This window comes from Capra hircus, chromosome 18, assembly GCF_001704415.2.
Source record: "Capra hircus breed San Clemente chromosome 18, ASM170441v1, whole genome shotgun sequence".
NCBI classification, from domain to species: Eukaryota; Metazoa; Chordata; class Mammalia; order Artiodactyla; family Bovidae; genus Capra; species Capra hircus.
The window spans coordinates 28,969,851-28,992,813 of record NC_030825.1 but is presented as its reverse complement, the minus strand read 5'-3'; positions in this window follow the sequence as shown (position 1 = coordinate 28,992,813).

Below are 22,963 nucleotides of genomic sequence, written 5' to 3'. Positions count from 1 at the left end.
TGTAAATGCATTTATTATCAAGCACACATATAAATATGTATATGACCCAATCTTAGAGTACCATACACTTTATCATTTAAACCCAGATAGGTTTGAGGGAGGAACGGGACATTATTAACCACTATGCTGGAGCAGCAGTCATAGTCTGGGACTGACTTGGTTGTTTAGCTACTCTAACTTTGATTTGTTATCTCTAAGCTTTCATTTGTGATATGGCCAATCATCATTATCACATGAAGTTGAAGGTTTGAATGAAGCAAATGTCAAGATTCAGTTCAGTTCAGTTCAGTCGCTCAGTCGTGTCCGACTCTTTGCGACCCCATTAATCGCAGCACGCCAGGCCTCCCTGTTCATCACCATCTCCCAGAGTTCACTCACACTCATGTCCATTGAGTCCGTGATGCCATCCAGCCATCTCATCCTCGGTCATCCCCTTCTCCTCCTGCCTCCAATCCCTCACAGCATCAGAGTCTTTTTCAATGAGTCAACTCTTCTCATGAGGTGGCCAAAGTACTGGAGTTTCAGCTTCAGCATCATTCCTTCCAAAGAAATCCCAGGGTTGATCTCCTTCAGAATGGACTGGTTGGATCTCCTTACAGAGGCAAAATTTTGTCACCCTTTTAGCTGATGGAATCCAAAAAATATGACTGGACATTGGAGTGGCTCAGGGTGTAGCCCAAGCCGTCATGCCTGAGGCTTTCCTAGAGCCAAATATCTTGTCCATATAAAGACAGAGGACTTCTTTAAACTGGTGCTCTTAAAATTAATATGCAAATGTGAACACAATGAGTGTTCTGCCATACACAATGAAGTCAGAAAGAGAAAAGAAAATATTGTATATTGATACATAGATAAGGAAGCTAGAAACATGGTACTGATGAATCTACTTGCAGGGCAAGAATAGAGACTCAGATGTAGAGCATGGGCTTGTGGACACAGATGGGAAGAAGAGGGTGGGATGAATAGGAGAGTAGCATGGACATACATATACCACTGTGTGCAAAACAGATAGTGGGAAATTGCTGCCTAGCACAGGGCGCTCCACTCCACGCTCTGCGATGACTTAGGGGGATGGGATGGGGGTGGCAGAGAGGCTCAAGAGGAAGCGGTTATATGTATATTTAGAGCTGAGTCTATATAGTAGAAACTAACACAACATTGTAAAGCAATTGCCCTTCAAAAGAAAAATTAAAAAAAAATTAAAGACTAATATGTATATGAATCACCTAGGAATCTTGTGAAATGTTAAAATACAGATTCTGATTCTTGTGGTAGGGCTTGAGATTCTGCATTTTTTATAAGCTCCCAGGTTGGGCTGACTCTGCAGATCCCATATTGAACAGGAAATCCCTGAACTATTATAGTTAACTCACAAATTTTGTACATTTCCAGTTTTTTTCATCCAGAGCTCATTTCATTATACAACTTAACAAGGTGTTACTAGATTCAGCAATGAAAGCCCATGTTAGATACACAGTAGGCTAATTAAAGCATGGCTATTGTTGATAGACAAGTGTTTCAGAAGGGCTTCCATCATCCACCTCCGGAGTAAAAAAGTCTCAAAGGAATGAGATTTGAAATGTCATGCTTGTCTATGGGCTGTTTTAAATCTTACTTCTTCCTGGAAATAACTTGACTGTGTTCTTGTTTCTTTGATCCCTTCTTCTCAAGTGATAATGTGTTTACTCTTTCCTCAGAATTCCTCTTCCTCTGTTTGAAGACAGTAACTTTCACCCATACCTTCATTCTCAGTTCTGAGGTTTCAGGACCACCTATTTTCTTCTCATTTGAAAAACTTAGGACAAGAATTCAGACACCTCAGTATTTTGATTGGTCCCCTCAGATGATTAGTTTTGCCACAGGGAAAGAAGTTAAGAACATAGGGAAGCTGGGGAGGCCAGGGTGACAGGAGATGATGCTGTTTTTTGTTGTGAGTGAAGGGGCTGCCAATTAACCACCTCCTTGTTAAGGGACACTACCCGCAGACAACCTTTGCATCTATGACAAAACTATGTTTGTGACTTTGTGCCACGGTGGTAATGTAGGGTATGCAGGTCTCTCAAGGTATCCCCCAACTACCCTCTCCTTATGCATAGAAAAATGTGCATACCATTTGATGTATCTATTTGCTTCTTAAAAAAAAGGGAAATACACATACACAAGTTCACATAGATTGCTAAATATGATGCATACAGCCAGTGGCAGGAAATTTATTAAAATCCTTATTTAGCAAATAGTTAGTTCGCTGTAAAAAGAAGTAACTAGGCTATGGTTTTTCCAGTGGTCATACATGGATGTAAGAGTTGGACTGTAAAGAAAGCTGAGCACCGAAGAATTGATGCTTTTGAACTGTGGTGTTGGAGAACACTCTTGAGAGTCCCTTGGACTGCAAGGAGATCCAACCAGCCCATCCTAAAGGCGATCAGTCCTGGGTGTTCATTGGAAGGAATGATGCTAAAGCTGAAACTCCATTACTTTGGCCACGTCATGCGAAGAGTTGACTCATTGGAAAAGACTCTGATGCTGGGAGGGATTGGGGGCAGGAGGAGAAGGGGACAACGGAGGATGAGATGGTTGGATGGCATCACCGACTTGATGGACATGAGTTTGGGTGAACTCTGGAAGTTGGTGATGGACAGGGATGCCTGGCGTGCTGTGATTCATGGGGTCGCAAAGAGTCAGACACGACTGAGTGACTGAACTGAACTGAAAGTATTTTCATTCCAGATAATTCAAAATAGTATCACAATAAAATGAAAGATGAAATAATGGAGTCAAGGGATTCTAAAGATCTGGTTGATACAGAGAAGCAGAAATATTATATGATACTAATCAGCTTTTTTACAAAACAGAAACAGACTCACAAGTTTAGAGAACTAACTTATGGTTGCCAGGGGTGGGGAGAAGGCAGGAGGGTAGTAAAGAATAGTTAGGAAGTTTGGGATGGACATGTACATGCTGCTATATTGAAAATGAATAACCAACAAGGACCTTTTGTATATTATAGGGAAAACTGCTCAAGGTTATGTGACAGCCTGGATGGGAGAGGAGTTTGAGGGAGAATGGATACATGTATATGTATAACTAAGCCCCTTTGCTGTCTATCTGAAACTATCACAGTACTGTTAATTGGCTATATTCTAATATAAAATTAAAAGTTTAAAATAAATAAAGATTTGGCTGATGTACCTCTCTCATGTCATTTCTAGTTTACCGTCTGTCACAATTTCAACAGAGGACGAGTCTAGACTTCCCATCAAATCTTTACTGAGCGATCATCAAAATGCTTAACTCCCCCAATGTCCCTGTCTGCACACTTTTAACAGTGTACTGTATATCTCCTGGTTTTTTAGCTTGGGTATGTTTAGGAAGCTTTGCGAGGACTGAAAATTCTGTTTTGCATTCACTGTGTTTTCTTTGCACACCTGGTCATCCTTGCTCACATTTAGGAGCCATGAGTAGTAGCTTCAGTAGATTTCCATTCTGTATATATTTTATCTTCGTTTAAATATGTTTTTAATATATCTCTGTGTAACCCATCCTAATAAAAATGAAAACGAGTTCACATCCATCAATTTGTCCCTACTAATCAAATCTGCCATTGCAAAACACTATCATTTCTGAGGCAGAAATAGACTATTAAAAAAAAAAACATGAAATGAATAGAAAATTGTCATTCATTATGTAAAATTAAGCAAAGCTTAATAATTAATCTCATTTCCTTGTGAAACAGTTTTTTTTTTTTCTGCATGTCTCACTTGAATTAATGAAATAAGTAAAAAGGAGACAAAAAGACTAATATTCACTGCATGCCTAAGTGCTCGGGATGGTGAAGTATCCTGTACTGAATATTTTTATTATGGTAATTGATTATCATGATTGGAGATTAGAAGACATTTTCCAATAATAGCTTTCATTTATTGAAGACCTCCCATCTACCCACAAACTAGGCATCTGCATGAATCATTTAAAATACTCTTAGCTGGGTTTTATTATTCCCGCTTGATCGATGATGGACCTTAAGCTCAGAGAGGTTAAGTAGCTTCTCTACATATAACAGCTTGTTAGTGTCAGGCTTTGAGTCAGACAGCTCCTCATTTGAATTATAATTTCATGTCCTATCTATGACATTTATATTTTTCTTAAGAAATATATGTCCTGAATGCACCCAGCTCTTTTAGGTTATTTATATATATCTGCACATGGAAGATTTATGAAATCAGACAACTCAGAGGAAAAAAATCTTCACTTCCCATAAACAATTTTTCTTCCACCTTAGGCCTATTTGTATATATACAAATATCTATTTGTATTTTGCTCAAATTGCTCTTTCTCTTTCACAGTTATCCTTTAGATTGAGCATTTGTTTCATAATCACAGGTGGTTTGGAATTAATAACTTTATTTATTACCATCATTTCTATCTTTATTTTTGTAATAATTTAAGGCCACTTCTTACGAGTACTGATACTTTCAATATTACCATTACCATTGTACTTCTAAGAGGGAGTGTCTACTATTGAGATCACCGACTACAAAATTAGCATAAAAGTAACACAAGAGGTTACAAAACAACTCGACACACAAGGTTTAGATGACCTTTGTCAAATGCTCGGGTCACCTCTAAGGGTAAACACCAAGGTGAGTTAGTGTTACTTTAGAGAGTGACTTGGTTCAAGTCTATAAATTCATGTACTGAAAATTCATATGTAGAGATGTTTCAAGATACATCCTGGTTTCCCTGGTGGCTCAGGTGATAATTAATCTGCTGCAATACAGGAGACCCAGGTTCATTCCCTGGGTCAGGAAGATCCCCTTGAGGAGAAAATGGCAACCCACTCCAGTATTCTTGCCTGGAGAATCTCGTGGACAGAGGAGCTGGTGGACTACAGTTCATAGGGTTGCAAAGAGTTGGACACAACTCAGCGACTAACACTTTCACTTTTCAAGATACATGATCATCATTGTTATTAGTTTGTGTACATGTATTTATATGTGATATGCATGTGTTTTATTTCTACCTTCTTATCTTTTAACTTTTTATTTTATATTAGATTATTGCCGATTAACAATGTTGTGATAGTTTTAAGTGGATAGCAAAGGGATTCAGTCATACATGTATTCATTCTCCCCCAAAGTCCCCACCATTCCAGGCTGCCCCATAATGTTGAGCAGAGTTCTTTGTGCTATACAGTAGGTCCTATTGGTTATCCATTTTAAATACAGCAGTGTGTACATGTCCATCCCAAACTCCCTAACTATCCCTCCACTCATCCTTCCCCTCTTTGGTCTTCTCAGCTTGACTTTCCTTCTTTTGTCCCAGGGGTGGTGACTGAGGCCAGGGGTGGTGGCTGGGAGGAGCAACCCCAGGCCCAAGGAGTGGTGGCTGTGGGGGCACAGAAGGGCCTAGAGGAGCCATCCCACACTGAAGGTCAGGAAGGGTGGCGGGAGGAGATATCCCTCATCCAAGGTTAGGAGCAGTGGCTGTGCTTTGCTGGCGCAGCTGTGAAGAGCTACCCCACGCCCAAGGTAAGAGAAACCCAAGTAAGATGGTAGGTGTTGCAAGAGGCCATCAGAGGGCAGATACACTAAAACCATACTCACAGAAAACTAGTCATTCTAATCACACTAGGACCACAGCCTTGTCTAACTCAATGAAACTAAGGCATGCCCACGGGGCCACCCAAGACGGGCAGGTCATGGTGGAGAGAGCTGACAGAATGTGGTCCACTGGAGAAGGGAATGGCAAACCACTTCAGTATTCTTGCCTTGAGAACCGCATTAACAGTGTGAAAAGGCAAAATGGTAGGATACTGAAAGAGGTACTCACCAGGTCAGTAGGTGCCCAATATGCTACTGGAGGTCAGTGGAGAAATAACTCCAGAAAGAATGAAGGGATGGAGCCAAAGCAAAAACAATACCCAGCTGTGGATGTGACTGGTGATAGAAGCAAGATCCGATGCTGTAAAGAGCAATATTGCATAGGAACCTGGGATGTCAGGTCCATGAATCAAGGCAAATTGGAAGGAGTCAAATAGGAGATGGCAGGAGTGAATGTCGACATTATAAGTATCAGCGAACTAAAAAGGACTGGAATGGGTGAATTTAACTCAGATGACCATTATATCTACTACTGTGGGCAGGAATCCCTTAGAAGAAATGGAGTAGCCATCATGGTCAACAAAAGAGTCCGAAATGCAGTACTTGGATGCAATCTCAAAAATGACAGAATGATCTCTGTTCGTTTCCAAGGCAAACCACTCAATATCACAGTAATCCAAATCTATTCCCCAACCAGTAACGCTGAAGAAGCCGAAGTTGAATGGTTCTATGAAGACCTACAGGACCTTTTAGAGCTAACACCCAAAAAAGATGTCATTTTCATTACAGGGGACTGGAATGCAAAAGTAGGAAGTCAAGAAACACCTGGAGTAACAGGCAAATTTGGCCTTGGAATGCAGAACGAAGCAAGGCAAAAACTAATAGAGTTTTGCCAAGAAAATGTACTGGTCATAGCAAATACCCTCTTCCAACAACACAAGAGAAGACTCTACACATGGACTGCACCAGATGGTCAACACAGAAATCAGATTGATTATATTCTTTGCAGCAAAAGATGGAGAACCTCTATACAGTCAACAAAAACAAGACCAGGAGCTGACTGTGGCTCAGATCATGAACAGTCCTTATTACCAAACTCAGATTAAAATTGAAGAAAACAGGGAAAACCGCTAGACCATTCAGGTATGACCTAAATCAAACCCCTTATGATTATACAGTGGAAGTGAGAAATAGATTTAAGGGACTAGATCTGATAGATAGAGTGCCTGATGAACTATGGAATGAGGTTTGTGACATTGTACAGGAGATAGGGATCAAAACCATTCCCACGGAAAAGAAATGCAAAAAAGCAAAATGGCTGTCTGGGGAAGCCTTACAAATAGCTGTGAAAGGAAGAGAAGCCAAAAGCCAAGGAGAAAAGGAAAGATAAAAGCATCTGAATGCAGAGTTCCAAAGAATAGCAAGAAGAGATAAGAAAGCCTTCTTCAGTGATCAATGCAAAGATATAGAGGAAAACAACAAAATGGGAAAGACTAGAGATCTCTTCAAGAAAATTAGAGATACCAAGGGAACATTTCAAGCAAAGAGGGGCTCGATAAAGGACAGAAATGGTCTGGACCTAACAGAAGCAGAAGATATTAAGAAGAGGTGGCAAGAATACACAGAAGAACTGTACAAAAAAGATCTTCACGACCCAGATAATCACGATGGTGTGATCACTCACCTAGAGCCAGACATCCTGGAATGTGAAGTCAAGCGGACCTTAGAAAGCATCACTATGAACAAAGCCAGTGGAGGTGATGGAATTCCAGTTGAGCTATTTCAAATCCTGAAAGATGATTCTGTGAAAGTGCTGCACTCAATATGCCAACAAGTTTGGAAAACTCAGCAGTGGCCACAGGACTGGAAAATGTCAGTTTTCATTCCAATCCCAAAGAAAGGCAATGCCAAAGAATGCTCAAACTACCACACAATGGCATTCATCTCACACGCTAGTAAAGTAATGCTCAAAATTCTCCAAGCCAGGTTTCAGCAATACATGAACCATGAACTTCCAGATGTTCAAGCTGGTTTTAGAAAAGGCAGAGGAACCAGAGATCAAATTGCCAACATCCGCTGGATCATGAAAAAAGCAAGAGAGTTCCAGAAAAACCTCTATTTCTGCTTTATTGACTATGCCAAGGCCTTTGAGTGTGTGGATCACAATAACCTGCGGAAAATTCTGAAAGAGATGGGAATACCAGACCACCTGACCTGCCTCTTGAGAAACCTGTATGCAGGTCAGGAAGCAACAGTTAGAACTGGACATGGAACAACAGACTAGTTCCAAATACGTAAAGGAGTACATCAAGGCTGTATATGGTCACCCTGCTTATTTAACTTCTTTGCAGAGTACATCATGAGAAATGCTGGACTGGAAGAAACACAAGCTGGAATCAAGATTGCCAGGAGAAATATCAATAACCTCAGATATGCAGATGACACCACCCTTATGGCAGAAAGTGAAGAGGAACTAAAAAGCCTCTTGATGAAAGTAAAAGAGGAGAGTGAAAAAGTTGGCCTAAAGCTCAACATTCAGAAAACAAAGATCATGGCATCTGGTCCCATCACTCCACGGGAAATAGATGGGGAAACAGTGGAAACAGTGTCAGACTTTATTTTTCTGGGCTCCAAAATCACTGCAGACAGTGACTGCAGCCATGAAATTAAAAGACACTTACTCCTTGGAAGAAAAGTTATGACCAACCTAGATTGCATATTCAAAAGCAGAGACATTACTTTGCTGACTAAGGTCCGTCTAGTCAAGGCTATGGTTTTTCCAGTAGTCATGTATGGATGAGAGAGTTGGACTGTGAAGAAGGCTGAGCGCCGAAGAATTGATGCTTTTGAACTGTGGTGTTGGAGAAGACTCTTGAGAGTTCCTTGGACTGCAAGGAGATCCAACCAGTCCATTCTGAAGGAGATCAGCCCTGGGATTTCTTTGGAAGGAATGGTGCTAAAGCTGAAACTCCAGTACTTTGGCCACCTCATGCGAAAAGTTGACTCATTGGAAAAGACTGTGATGCATGGAGGGATAGGGGGCAGGAGAAGAAGGGGACGGCAGAGCATGAGATGGCTAGATGGCATTACTGACTCGATGGACGTGAGTCTAAGTGGACTCCGGGAGTTGGTCATGGACAGGGAGACCTGGCATACTGCAATTCTGGGGTCGCAAAGAGTCGGACACGACTGAGCAACTGAACTGAACTGAACTGATTTTCTCCTTTATATCCTAAAAGCAATGCCTCAGGTTTAGCCTACTTGACTGACTCACCATTGCCTTGATCAGTCATTTTGAAACTTTCATCCAGCACTCACCAGTACAATATGGAAATATTTATCACCAATGTCAGTATATTTATTTGTAAATAATTTACAAAATACTTCTACACTAAAATATTCTATGTTTTATAAAACATGCAGAAAATAAAATATTTTAAAAGATGATAAATATGTAAGTTCTTTCCACAAGCCAATAAAGTACATTATTCAACTCACTTTGGCTCATAAGTTAATGTTTAATTTTTGAACCATAGTTCTCAAGATCTAAAGAGAAATATATGACTCCAAGATACTGCCTTAGCCTTCAGTTCAGTTCAGTTCAGTTGCTCGGTCATGTCCGACTCTTTGTGACCCCATGGACTGCAGCATGTCAGTCTTCCCTGTCCATCACCACTCCTGGAGCCTACTCAAACTCATATCCATTGAGTCAGTGATGCCATCCAACCATCTCATCCTCTGTCATCCCCTCTCTTCCCACCTTCAATCTTTCCCAGCATCAGCATCTTTTCAAATGGGCCAGCTCTTCTCATCAGGTGGCCGAAGTATGGGAGTTTCAGCTTCAACATCAGTCCTTCCAATGAATATTCAGGAGTGATTTCCTTTAGGATGGACTGGTTGGATCTCCTTGCTGTGCAAGGGACTCTCAAGAGTCTTCTTCAACACCACAGTTCAGCCCTAAGCCTTATTATTCATCTTTTGTCATCTCAGATAAATACGTTTTCTTTTACATGGGCTTTGCCATGGCTTAGAGGGTAAGGGGACACCCCCTGGGTGACCCTAAGAATCAATAACCTTTTCAGTAATAGGACACTTGACAAAGATCTCTTAGAACATTTTCAGATATAAAAATCTTTTCCATGGTTTGATTAAATATGTGTGCATGCTTAGTTGCTTCAGTCATATTGACTTTTTGTGACGCCACGGACTGTAGCCTGCTGGGCCTCTCTAACCATGGGATTCCCCGGTCAAGAATACTTGAGTGTGAGCCATTTCCTACTCCAGGGCATCTTCCTGACCCAGGGATTGAACCCACATCTCCTGTGTCTCCTGCATTGGCAGGCAGATTCTTTACCACTGAACCACATGGGAAGCCCTTGATCAAACAGCCAGGACCTAAAATAAGTCTTGTAAATAGAGTGTACATTTGTGTTTTCTCTCTTCTGCCAACAACCTTGAGTAATTTCTACATCCAGTAACACCTACGCAATTTAGTATTAATGCAAGACTTCTGGGAAGGTAGGAAATGATCTTACTGTGTAATCTTTGGAAAAAAGTGGTTTCTTTACACTTTTCTACCTGATGAAAAACATGATTAATTGAATATCAGAAAATTTCAAAAGAATATCTATTTAACATTCTTTAAAAAATAATTTACATGCATTAGCTGTCTCTAAATGGCATAAAATAGGTAAACGTTTAACCATAGATGCCTTAAGTGCTTTTATGTTCTACATAAAGTGGCATTAGTCTGAAAACAGAACAAACTTTAAGAACAAGGTGCTTCAAAAAAAGATCTTCCTTTGTGGTAAGTGCCAACAAAGAACACATTTTACATTAATTGGTTGTCTCAGTCCAGACCATCTGTCTCTCCAAACGTAATGAATCCTGGCATTCTTATTGGTATGTACTGAATAGCTCAAATTGGGTCTGAAATAAACCCACTTCGAAGTCTTGTTATAGGATCAGTTTGTGAGTTGTGGAACAAATGTTAAGATTCTTCTAATCAGAGTCCCTCCCGGTGAAAAATTTAAGTTCAGTTGCCTATAGCTGGAGGATGGGCTTCACATGGACGCATTTTGCATTTGCCTACTAGAATCACACATTCTTCTTTCACTATACAACTATGCATGTGTAGGCGCCATTACTGGTGACTGTCTAGCATTTGAAACGTGGCATTAAAATTCACAAGTGTCTTTATACTGAGTGTTTCATTGGTTCCTGACAACCTACAACCATTTTGTAGATGAGAAAATTGATATTTCAAGGCAGTGCATGACTTAAACTGTGACTGTTTCTTCTATGATACTCTCCTCTTTCATTCTGTTGACATTAGATATTCTGGTCATCTCCTGCAGCCAAACTCCTACCTACCTTGAATCTCTGTAACTTATGAAAGAGGAAGGGAGAGAAGAAGTTATCCCATAATCCTACCAGGCACTTCAACCTCATCTTAAATGTTTCAACTTCCCCTCTATCTCAGACCACCCTAAGTCCCTCTATAAACTCTTACTGTGTTAGTTGCTCAGTCGTGTCTGACTCTTTGCAACCCTGTGGACTGTAGCCCACCAAGCCCACCAGGCTTGTCTGTCCATGGAATTTTTTAGGCATGAATAATGGAGTGGGTTGTCATTTCCTTCTGCAGGGGATCTTCCTGACTCAGGGATCAAACTCAGGACTTCTGCATTGCAGGCAGATTCTTTACCATCTGAGCCACTTTTTTAATAATTATAATTAAAATGATATATATACAAGAATGATCCCCCAATAGAAAGAAAACTTCAGGAAAATAGAGACATTGTCTATTTTGCTGACCAGATACAGTAGTAATATTCAATTTCAAGTAATGATTGAGCAGTTAATTACCAGGTTCTGTGCAAGCAGCAAAACCCTGTCATCATGAATTGGAAAATATGACACTTCCTCTCACTTGGCAGCTCTTTTCAAGGTGCAAGCAAAATGGAAACTGTAAAAGAACTAACTTCAACACTGCTGCCTATTATGGAACTAGTGAAAAGCTTTTGGAATTAGTCAGGCCTGGGATTGTAGCTCATCCCTACACTAGGGGATAACATTAGACCAGTAACTCTGCAGTCATTCTATAGTTATTCATATAGCCATGTATTCAGTTCAGTTCAGTTCAGTCACTCAGTCATGTCTGAATTAAACACTATCTATTTAGATTCTTTAAGAATTTTTCAACTTGTTGCAAGTAAAGTACATGCATTCAGAATTCCTGGTGGTCCAGTGGTTAAGAATCCACCTGCCAATGCAGGGGACACAGGTTCAATCCCCAATCCAGGAAGATTTCATATGCTATGGGGTAATGAAGTCGGCACATTGCAACTGCTGAAGCCCACATGCTCTAGAGCCCTACTCTGCAACAAGGGAAGCCAGTGTAATGAGAAACCTATGCACTACAGCTGGAGAGTAGCCCATGTAACTAGAGAAAGCCTGCGCACAGCTACGAAGACCCAGCACAGACAAAACAGATAAATACAATTTAAAAAATAAGTATATGCATTTGTATAATCACTAGATAGATGACATTTTTTTCTCTCTTCTGGAGATACATATGTATCCCCAACAAGACAGGTGATCATGAGGTAGAAGGTAAAATGCTGAGCTTGTGATGGAAATCATTGATAAGGTTAGTGGCCTCCCCAAATGAGGTTTTAAAGAAATGTCAAAAAATTCATGGCTATTTGGTTGCCAGGAGGGAGGATGGAGGTTGCCAGGTGGGGAAAGGATGGAGGAGGAATTTGGGATTAGCAGATGCAAACTGCTGTATAGAGAAAGGATAACAATAAGATCCTACTGTATAGCACAGGGGACTATATTCAATATTCTGTGGTAAACCATAATGGAAAAGACTATGAAAAAGAATGTATATGTACATGTATAATTCAATTGCTTTGCTGTACAGTAGAAATTAACACATCATTTTAAATTCACTGTACTTCAATAAAAAGTTTTAAAAATTCATGGCTGTTTTAATAACAGTAATAAATCATTGCAGTGGGAAAAAGTGTGGATTACTTCACCACAATCCCCAAAACAACAGGAAAAATTCTATCCGACATTTCAAAGTCTAACGGAGAGGACCAAAGAGGCTAAGTCTGGAGACTTTCGAATGGTTTGGCCAGACTACTTCCACTCAATAGTTACTCAGTTGTTCTAAATTCTTTGCTGCTACTATTACTGTTACCACCTTTTTTCAGAAAAACCAGGACTGGTAGGGGGGATGTTGGCCTTTGGCAGAGGGCAGTGATTATAAAGAGTGAAACCCTCCCTCTGCCACATGCCAAATGCTGAATTCTATTCTGTGATTTAACGGGAACAAAAGAGACCTGGGCACTGTTTTCACAGAGTTTAGAGTCTCAAGGATTAAATGTAGTAAATTACATATTATGATCTAATCAATGCCTATAAGAAATCCTATCAACGAGGTTCTGATTGTGCATGATATGATAAACAGACTTAGTCTGGAAGCTCAGAGTATTTAAGAAGTAACTACAGGAGGGAGGGAGGCTCAAGAAGGAAGGGATATAAGCATACATGAGGCTGATTCACTTCTTGTACATTAGAAACCAACACAACATTGTACAGCAATTTTACTCCAATAAAAAATGAGAAAAAAGAAGCAACTAGAATAAATAAGAGTTATCTAGGTGAAAACTGGAGAGCAATAGAGGTATTCTAGATTGTAGGGACAACATAGGCAACAGTTTTGAAACTGGAGGGAACACAGCAAAGAGCATGTAAAGCCTTAGACATGGTGCAGTCATTTCACATATACTACCTCATTTAACCCTTACCTTTTCCCATAAGGTAGGCATTGTTTTTTCCTCTGGTGCCAAATAAGGTGACAAACAGCAAGAATGAGTGACTTGCCCAAGGTCTCGCAGTTTACTGAACTCGTATTTAAATTCAGATCTCCTGTTTCTGAGGGTGATGGCTCAAACTCAATGGAAATACAAGAGTTTACTAACAAATGAGCATAGGAAGCTTCCTGAGTTAGTCTGGCTTGCAAATTTGATGAAAAGATAGAATTTAAGCATCCAGATAAATCAAGTTATTCTATATCCCCAAAGTTCAAAATAACTCCCAAGAAGCTTTTGTTCATTATTCGTTTGTGGAATAAAAATTAGGTATTAGAAATCAGCCAGCATTCTACACTTTCCTTGCAAGTAAAGACTAACTTTGAAATGATTTAAGAAGGCTGACAGATGCTTCAAGATTTTCAACCTGCTTTTAGTAGAGAAAAACAGACACCATATTCTATTTATTGCACTTCTACATGTAAATCTTACTCTAAATTTGACTACAAGAAAACTACCTTTGAATATAGAGCTATTTATTCCAAAATGTCATGCTGGCACATACGGTTTCTTCAAGCAGTCTTTTCCTCTACACAAAAAAGAGCAATGATGAAGTGAACTAGATTCATAGTGACAATTTTCATGATTTTTATATACCTTTTACGTGATAATCCCTGGTGGCTCAGTGGTACAGAATCCTCCTGCCAAAGCAGGAGACATAGGTTCGATCCCTGGGTCAGGAAGATCCCCTGGAGAACATGGCAACACATATCAGTATTCTTGCCTGGATAATCCTATGGACAGAGGAGCCTGGTGGGCTACATCCCATGGGGTTGCAAAGAATCTGACACAACTCAGTGACTAAACAGCAATAGCAACATGTCTTTCATGTCTTCTGGTGGTTGACAATTACTCAGAAGATATATCTCGGGAAAAGTTTCAGCCGTCACGGCTATATGAGTTGTCTATTGGATAACAGAGCATGAGATGTTTGGATGGCATCACTGAGTCAATGGACATGAACTTGGACAAACTCTGGGAGATGATGAGGGACAGGGAGGCCTGGCGTGCTGCAATCCATGTGGATGCAGAGAGTCAGACATGACTTGGCAACTGAACAACAGCAACAACAAAGCCTTAAAAAGAAAGGCAGAAAAAATTATAGGAACATTTACTTTTCAAAATAATAGTGACTTTCCCAGGTGTACCAAAGAGACTAATGGCCTTGAGTCTCACTGGACTGACAACTCCATTTGTAACAATCTATCATGAGACAGCGTGTGCCTCTTTAAATTCTCAAGAATATTTCCAAATCTTCAGGAACCAGAAATTGAATATGACAGACTATATCCTGTGTTGCTTTGTGCTTCCTTACAGTCATGTCCAATCATGTTTCGGACAGTCTTGCAGCTTGGGAAAGTCACATGAAGGCTTGCCTTCATTATCAGATGTTATAGCCCCTTAATAGGGGACAGTTGCAGGGCCTAGACGTTGCATTGCTCATGTTGGGCTCCCACCTCGCTGATTCTTCTGGAAATGTGGTTACAAATCAGTTATAAAACATCTTGGCAAATATTTTCAAGTCATAGTCACCCCTTTCCAAAGTTTATGGAGATGTCAACCATGATTACTAACATTCTATTTAAAGCATAAATCGTCATTGGACTTAAAAAATAGTTTCTAATTGATAGTGTTTCACATACTAAGGGAATTTTTTAAAACTCTTCATACATACAAAGAACAGTTTTACATTTTTTGCCTTTTCTATTTTTTTTTTCAAATTAGCTGTCTCTTTCTTCCCATGTGAAACTGTCTAACTCTCTCTGTTAAGATTCTTCGGAGAAAAGCAACAGAATCAGAATTGGGCTGGTCGAATCTTTTTGAGGAACTAACTGAAAGGACACTTGGAACATCATGGAATTAAATGTAAAGCTGAACACCTGGATTTTGGGAGAAGAAGAATCATGGCGTATTGAAAGATACTACTAGCAGGTACTTGGGTACAATCTTTTGTACCATTAACATTTGCTGTGTATCATAATACTAAGAATTTATCCCAAAGATTGTTTTAATCAGTTTCCCAAAGGAGAAATGAGGTGTTTTTAACAAAAAAGGGGACAAAGGAAGCAAATGCTCACAACCATTGTTTTGAATTTTTTGGTTTCATTTCAGTTGTTTTCTTTGTTTGCTCTCATGCTGGTATACCTGTATTTCTTTTTTTTTTTTTTAACTTGCTACAGAAAACTACTCAAATGGCCATCAGTAATAACGTGAATAAAACATGTTATATTCACAAAAGTAAGTGAAGCTAATTCATAGTGTTAAAAGCCAGGGTTTTGGTAACCTTAGAGGTAAGGACTAGAAAGAAAAATGAAGAGGCTCTAGAGACACTGGTCATGCTCTTTCTTGAACTGAGTGCTGGTTTCAAAGACAGTGTTGAGTCTGTGAAAATTCACTGAGCTGTGAAAAAAAAGGATCACTGAGCTATAAACTGTAAACTTATGTACACTATTTAGTATGTACACTGCCTGAGCCAAAATGAAAAGTAAATAATACTGATCCTGCCTTTTAAGAAAATGATGTGTTAACCACAGATTTTTTTTTAATCTTAAGGAACATAATTAATGGAATGTAGAGAACGTGGAGAATAAAAGTCAAAGGGCACAAAATGGCTGAGCCAAGGTTATAGATAATTTCTTCCTCTAGTAAAATAATTTTCCTCATCAGCTATTGATCTTTTAATGCCCATTCCTCTCCTTTCTTGATGGTTATGCACCATGGAATGAATCTCACTACCTTTCATATTTTCCATCCCCAATCATGCATTTCCAAAGGAAACAAAAAATTAAAAGCACAAATTCTACAGCAAAACAACTTTATCCATTTGCCTACCCCCAGTACCTTAAACAGTGCCTAGCATTCAGCATGTGCTCATACTATATGTGTTGATTACATTTTTTTTTTTTTAATTAGAGAAACATTTGTCAAAGTCTTATCCCTGCTATGGGAGACTCAACCAAATGTCAAAGTGAAGTTTTTCTTTCTTTAAATGTCATCAACTCAAGGAAATTCTGTTTGAATAGGTCCAAGGTCAGAAGAGCTTCTTAAAAAAGATGAAAACTATTATTCAGTTTTCTCAAAGAAATTTTAAATTTAAAGCCATCAACGATTTCCCAAGATTAATTATCTTCCTCAAGAGAGATAATGATGAAAGTTAATTATTGAGAAAGGTTACAAAGCGAAAAGTATATGATTTTCCAATTATGGCCTTATGCAGGGTTGTTTTTTTTTTGGATATTTCTTTAATGCTAAATTGTATTTAATGTAATTTAGTTCTTTCTCCTGACACTCTAAAAGTCTGTCAAATGCTTTTGTCACTCCTTTTGACTTTGCTTTTGCTTTTGGATTGCTTATTTCTGATTAATAGAAGCTTGAAAGTCTCTTGTTTGGAAGTCAATCAGAATGTAGCTGTTTAATAATGGTACAGTGAACAGTTGACACTCTGCTGGGCTAACATCTTTTCAACAAAATGATTACATCTACTGCACATCAATCATTCGACATAACCAAAATAAAGCTGGCTTAATAGAACAATATCTCATGATAAATACCTTCCCTTGAAACTTCACATCTTTGCCTCCACATATGTTGATAAATGATGTTCCTTCACCTTGATGCTCTTGCTCTGAGCAGGAGGCTCATTGTCCTATGACAGCATCCTATTGCATTCACTACATTACCGAGATGTTTAAGGCAGTTTTCAAAAAGAGACTTCTCTGTCTCAGTATATTGCCAGTTAAGTCAATAAACACTGCGAGATGGCCTAAAGTTTAGAAAGGCTGGGTAACAAGACACCTGTTTCTTACTTTTTGTCATCTTTATAGCCAAGAGCAAAATCACAGGTTAATCAGGTTGCTTGCCTGTCTTAGCCAGTTTCACAGGTCTCAGATGAACAGGAACTCAGCCTGAGCCTCCATCTTCAGCGATTTCTTCTGTCTGTGAAGTAATAAGAATGATGTTTATTTCTTGAAGAGTTTTATAAGACAGTTACAATCAACCATTGGAAATGGAACAGGCTTTGTATGGAGGCTTCCAGTTTTTCAATTACCATACTACTTCTTTGTAAGTCAGTTATCTTCTAAATGAGTCTGATATCTTCTAAATGAGTTAAAGGTCTTTTCTCAAGTAAATTCTGTATTTGTTCACTCTTGTTTTAAGAAAATGCTACCTCCAAAATCTGCAGCTTTAGATAAGAAGTATTTATTATTGTTCAGGAGTCTATGAGTCATCAGGGTTGATTTGGGCCAGGTTCAGTCATGCGTCAGGAGAAGGAAATGGCAACCCACTCTAGTATTCTTGCCTAGAGAATCCCATGGACAGAGCCTGGTGGGCTGCTGTCCACAGGGTCTCACAGAGTTGGACATGACTGAAGTGACTTAGCATTCATGCATGCATTGGAGAAGGCAATGGCAACCCACTTCAGTGTTCTTGCCTGGTGAATTCCAGGGACAGAGGAGTCTGGTGGGCTGCCATCTATGGGGTCGCACAGAGTTGGACATGGCTGGAGTGACTTAGCAGCAGCAGCAGCAGTCATGTGTCAATACTCAGTGACAGGTCTACTGGGAATTGACTGGTCTAGAATGGCTTCACTCAGAGGCCTGTTGATTAGATAGCAGTCAGCTAGGTCAATGGGGTGACCCAGGCAGCTTATCTCTCATCACTACACACTACACACTAGCTACACACTAGCTACACACTAGCTTCTGCTTATTTACTTGGCAATGGTTTTGTTCCCAGGGAATAAATGGAAGCACACATCAAAATATTGCATCTGACCCACTGTGTTGGCCAGAACAAGTCACAGACTCAGCACAGAATCAAAAGATGGGAAATACAAGCCATCTCTTCATGCGAGGAGATTCAAAGTCATGTTCCATAAGCCATGGATATGAGGAAAGGAGAAAAAATTATAGCCAATTTTGTAATCAATTTATGGTAAATTCAGGAGTACCCAAATAGTCAAATATATTTGCATGAATTTTTCAAATTATTACCCACTTTAAAATTTCAACTAAAATTTTTGTGAAACCTGTCCAATGAAATTATTTCATTTATATAAACATGAATTTCACTGATGGACTTTAAAAAATTATTGGATACATGTTAGATGGAAAACAACATTTATGAATTTGAACATTTCATCATAAAGTTATGTGTTGATGGCATCCTTTCAAATTCATATAAAACAATTTTTAACAGCACTGTCAGTATTAGATGTTTTAGAACCCTAAGTAAGCTGAATCTGAGAATAGAAATGACAATAATATATACTCTATGTCAAGTAAATCTTCCTTGGTATAAAATCTGAAATGTTCACACATCATATAAGGCAAAGTGAATGCCATATATGTTCAACTTAATATCTAGGCACTTTTGATTTGCAATAATACGGCAAATGAGCATATTATAGTCAGATCTTTATAGCAATCTCATAAAGGAACAGTTTAAAAGAATATGATTAATACCAAGGAATTTATAAAAATTAAGCAAAATACATGCTTAAAGCTATTTGGTTTATAAAAGTATTAAATAGTATATGTAAAGAACTATTACAGTATCTAATATCCATCACTCAATACATAGTAGTATTTTTGTTTACAGTTTAGCATAATATTCATTACTTTTCATAGGCTAGCATGTATTTTTGAATGAGTTCTGTGAACAACATACATATATCACTGTGGCATAATTCTGGCATTTATTTTAAACCAGTAAATATGCTCATACTCTACTGGCTATAATAGCTTGACATTTTATAATTTAGTGGCTTTTATTCTCACTTGTGAAGGCTGCATTATTTTCTGTCAATTTATCCTTTAGTGGGAAGTTGTTTTCAAATACAAAATATACTATTACATTAATAGACGGAAAAATGGTTGTATACTCTTCTTTCAAATGTTAATTTAGTACTAAACAGACAAACAAGAAAACATGAGAAATAATGTTAACCCAAGTTTCCAATAATCTGCAAGTGAAAATACAGGAAGCCAGTTCATCGGAAGGAATGTAGAATTAAAAAATTGTTTAATTAAATGCTTAAAACTTAATTACTGCTTTCTGTATTTCAGTCAACTTTAAACTTTAAGCTGGTCTATAAAGACTTTAAGCATGAGTAGGGAATTTTCACAGTTCAATACCATGAGTAGTAATTCTAGGAAATGTATGATAAATGTTTTTTTCTTACTTCGTTCTGTCCTCTGAAATCAGATCATCAGCAAACAACAAAAGAAACTTTCAGCAGGGAGATAGAACTTTTCTACAGACAAGAAAGACAAATTCAGGATATCATCATATCCGTAACAATTACAAGCCTTTTTTGGTTACCCAAAACCAAACATTGAGGTTATATAGAAAAGAAAATATATCTAGAGAAACACCTCCAGTGTGTGTATGTGTGGGTGTGTTTTAGTAAAGCTAGCTCGAAGGTCTTTAGCTATATTAACTTTAAAATTATTGTGATGTTTATATTTATATGATAGTTACAAAGTGTTTCAGAGAGTATGTGGCCAAGCATGTGCATAAAACATAGGAAATCATGTTATCATTATTAAAATCATTATAATCACCATTATTATCTTTAAAATATTTGTACTAAGATTTCTCTGATGTTCAGTTTCTAACGAAATATTGTGAAAAGTATTTTAATTTATCTGTTTTATCCACAGCAAAATTTTACTCCTAACCACAAATGTTTTCATTGAAACTGACATACGAAAAGAGTTCCATAAGTACATTATAATCATAAACTAGTTCGTGAAGATTCAAAACTATATTACACCTTCAGCTAATGCTTTCTGTGTGGTCAGCTATTTCCAAAGTGGTATCACAAATTTCTGAGCTTGACACAGAGGTGTCAAGAGAGGTGCCACAGAGGTGAAGTTTTCTTCAAAGCAAACAACAATACTGTATTCTCTGCCTCTTTCACAGAGACATTTACTTTAGCACTCAAGAGTTCTATAAAGACCCAAAACCAAAAAGTCATGAATCCCCTATTCAGTCTATTGTGAGCATCCCTCCTGAGCATCACAGATGTCCTTTCTCTGGGATAAAAAATAGGACACCCATGTTCTGCCCTCCATCCTTTATGAGGTGACCACTGGTGAGTTCCTAGGTATAAGGCTCTTTAAGAGAAGAAACTATACTGATTGAATTTGCTTTTGCACAGCGTGTACAAGGAAACAGAGCTAAAAAAGAGCCTTAATCAATATTGACTAAAGATGATAATTTGAGAGGTGAAGGAAAATCTATGAGGATTTCTTTGGAAAAGCCTGAAACATCAGAAACAAGATAACAACTTAGAGCTTAATCTGTTGTAACAAATTTATAACAAAATAACTTTTTAAAGTACTCCACTATTATGTCAGCATATATTTTTTTTAATACCACAGCAAACTGGGCACTTTGATTGTGGATTCAATTATTAAGACACTCATCTGATCTAGAGGAACACTCTTACAGGAGAACAGTCTATATTAGTGTTTTCTAGGGTGCCTATATTTTAATGTATTCAAGAAGTATAAGAAGAAGTGATTTAAGTTGGGGAGGGAGGAGGGAGAGGGGTCCAGGATGGGGAACACGTGTATACCTGTGGCGGATTCATGTTGATGTATAGCAAAACCAATACAATATTGTAAAGTAATTAACCTCCAATTAAAATAAATAAATTTATATTTAAAAATATTTGAATGAAGACATAAGCCCAAGTCTGCACTTAAATTCAGTTCAGTTCAGTCACATTTGTGTCTGATTCTTTACGACTCCATGAATTGCAGCAACACCATGCCTCCCTGTCCATCACCAACTCCTGGAGTTCACTCAAACTCACGTTCATCGAGTCCGTGATGCCATCCAGCCATCTCATCCTCTGTCGTCCCTTTCTCCTCCTGCCCCCAATCCCTCCCAGCATCACAGTCTTTTCCAATGAATCAACTCTTTGCATGAGGTGGCCAAAGTACTGGAGTTTCAGCTTTAGCATCATTCCTTCCAAAGAACACCCAGGACTGATCTCCTTCAGAATGGACTGGTTTGATCTCCTTGCAGTCCTAGGGACTCTCAAGAGTCTTCTCCAACACCACAGTTCAAAAGCATCAATTATTCGGCGCTCAGCTTACTTCATAGTCCGCTCAATGCAATTACTTATGGTCTACTCATCTGCTGTAAAAATGCATGAATCCACTAGAATACACAGATAGATAAATATTTCCATTTTTTAAATTGTGTTAGGAACACAATGAGATTTATATTCAACATGTTTAAGTATATAGTACAGTAATGTTAAGTATAGAAACATTATTGTAAAATGGATCTCTAGAACTTATTCATCTTACAGAACTAAAACATTTTTTGCAACTTATGATTTCTTTGAAATCAAGGACAACACATTCACACAAATAACCAAATATTTATCAATAAGAATTTTCAAGGAAATGATTAAAAAACTATGAATATTGCATATTCAAAACAACAAGGTATTAACTATATTGCTTGGGGCTTCAATCATTGAAGAACAGCCCTATATATATTTTTTCAGTGCTTCTCTAATGGGCTCATTGACTATCACACCTAAAGCAGTCTGCACTGCTAAGATACATGTTCACAATATAATTCAACAAAGATCACACTCTCTTTTTATGTGGTATCTTTTTGATATGTTCTCTTTTTAGAGATTTTAAATAAAATTTCTTTTAGCAATATCTTGGTAAGGCTGGGAGTGTGGAGTAATTTGAATCCTCTCAGAAATGAGGTACATGGACCATTACTATACACTTTGCAAAGTACAATTTACTTTCCTCTGGCTCAGATGGTAAAGAATCTGCCTGCAAAGTGCAAGACCTGGGTTTGATCGCTGGGTTGGGAAAATCACCCGGAGAAGGAAGTGGCAACCCACTCCAGTATTTTTGCCTGAAGAATCCCATGGACAGAGAAGCCTGGTGGGCTACAGTCCATGGGGTTGCAAAGAGTCAGACAGGACTGAGCAACTTAGCACAGCACAACCAACAGTGCCTAGTTATATACATATCACAGCTTCACTAACTAAAAATGCCATATGCTCCTCCACATCCTCTTTTCTGAATGATCATTTTTTCTGAATCCAAATTTATAAAACATCATGAAAAAACAATTAAGATGTTGTCTGTCTTGTAAAATCAGGCTCGTTTTTCTATGTTTACTGAAGAGCTTTACATCACATGATGTGTGTACTGTCTGAAGTCATACATAGGATTTATCACCACTCCTAAATTCAATTTAGATAGTTTCTAAAATAATTTCCATATCTTTAATGAGTTTTGTAAATCACCTCTGAGAACACACAGATTAATACTCTTTGTGATGCTACTAGAAGAGCGATACCCATATAAAGAAGCTATGCTAATGAGGAAATTGTAGTGGAATATTCTTTTCACTCCAGGTGTTCCACTATTTTAATCAAGTGACAGAGAGTCTCCATACTTGTTGGGCAATACAACAGGAACACCTGAAGAA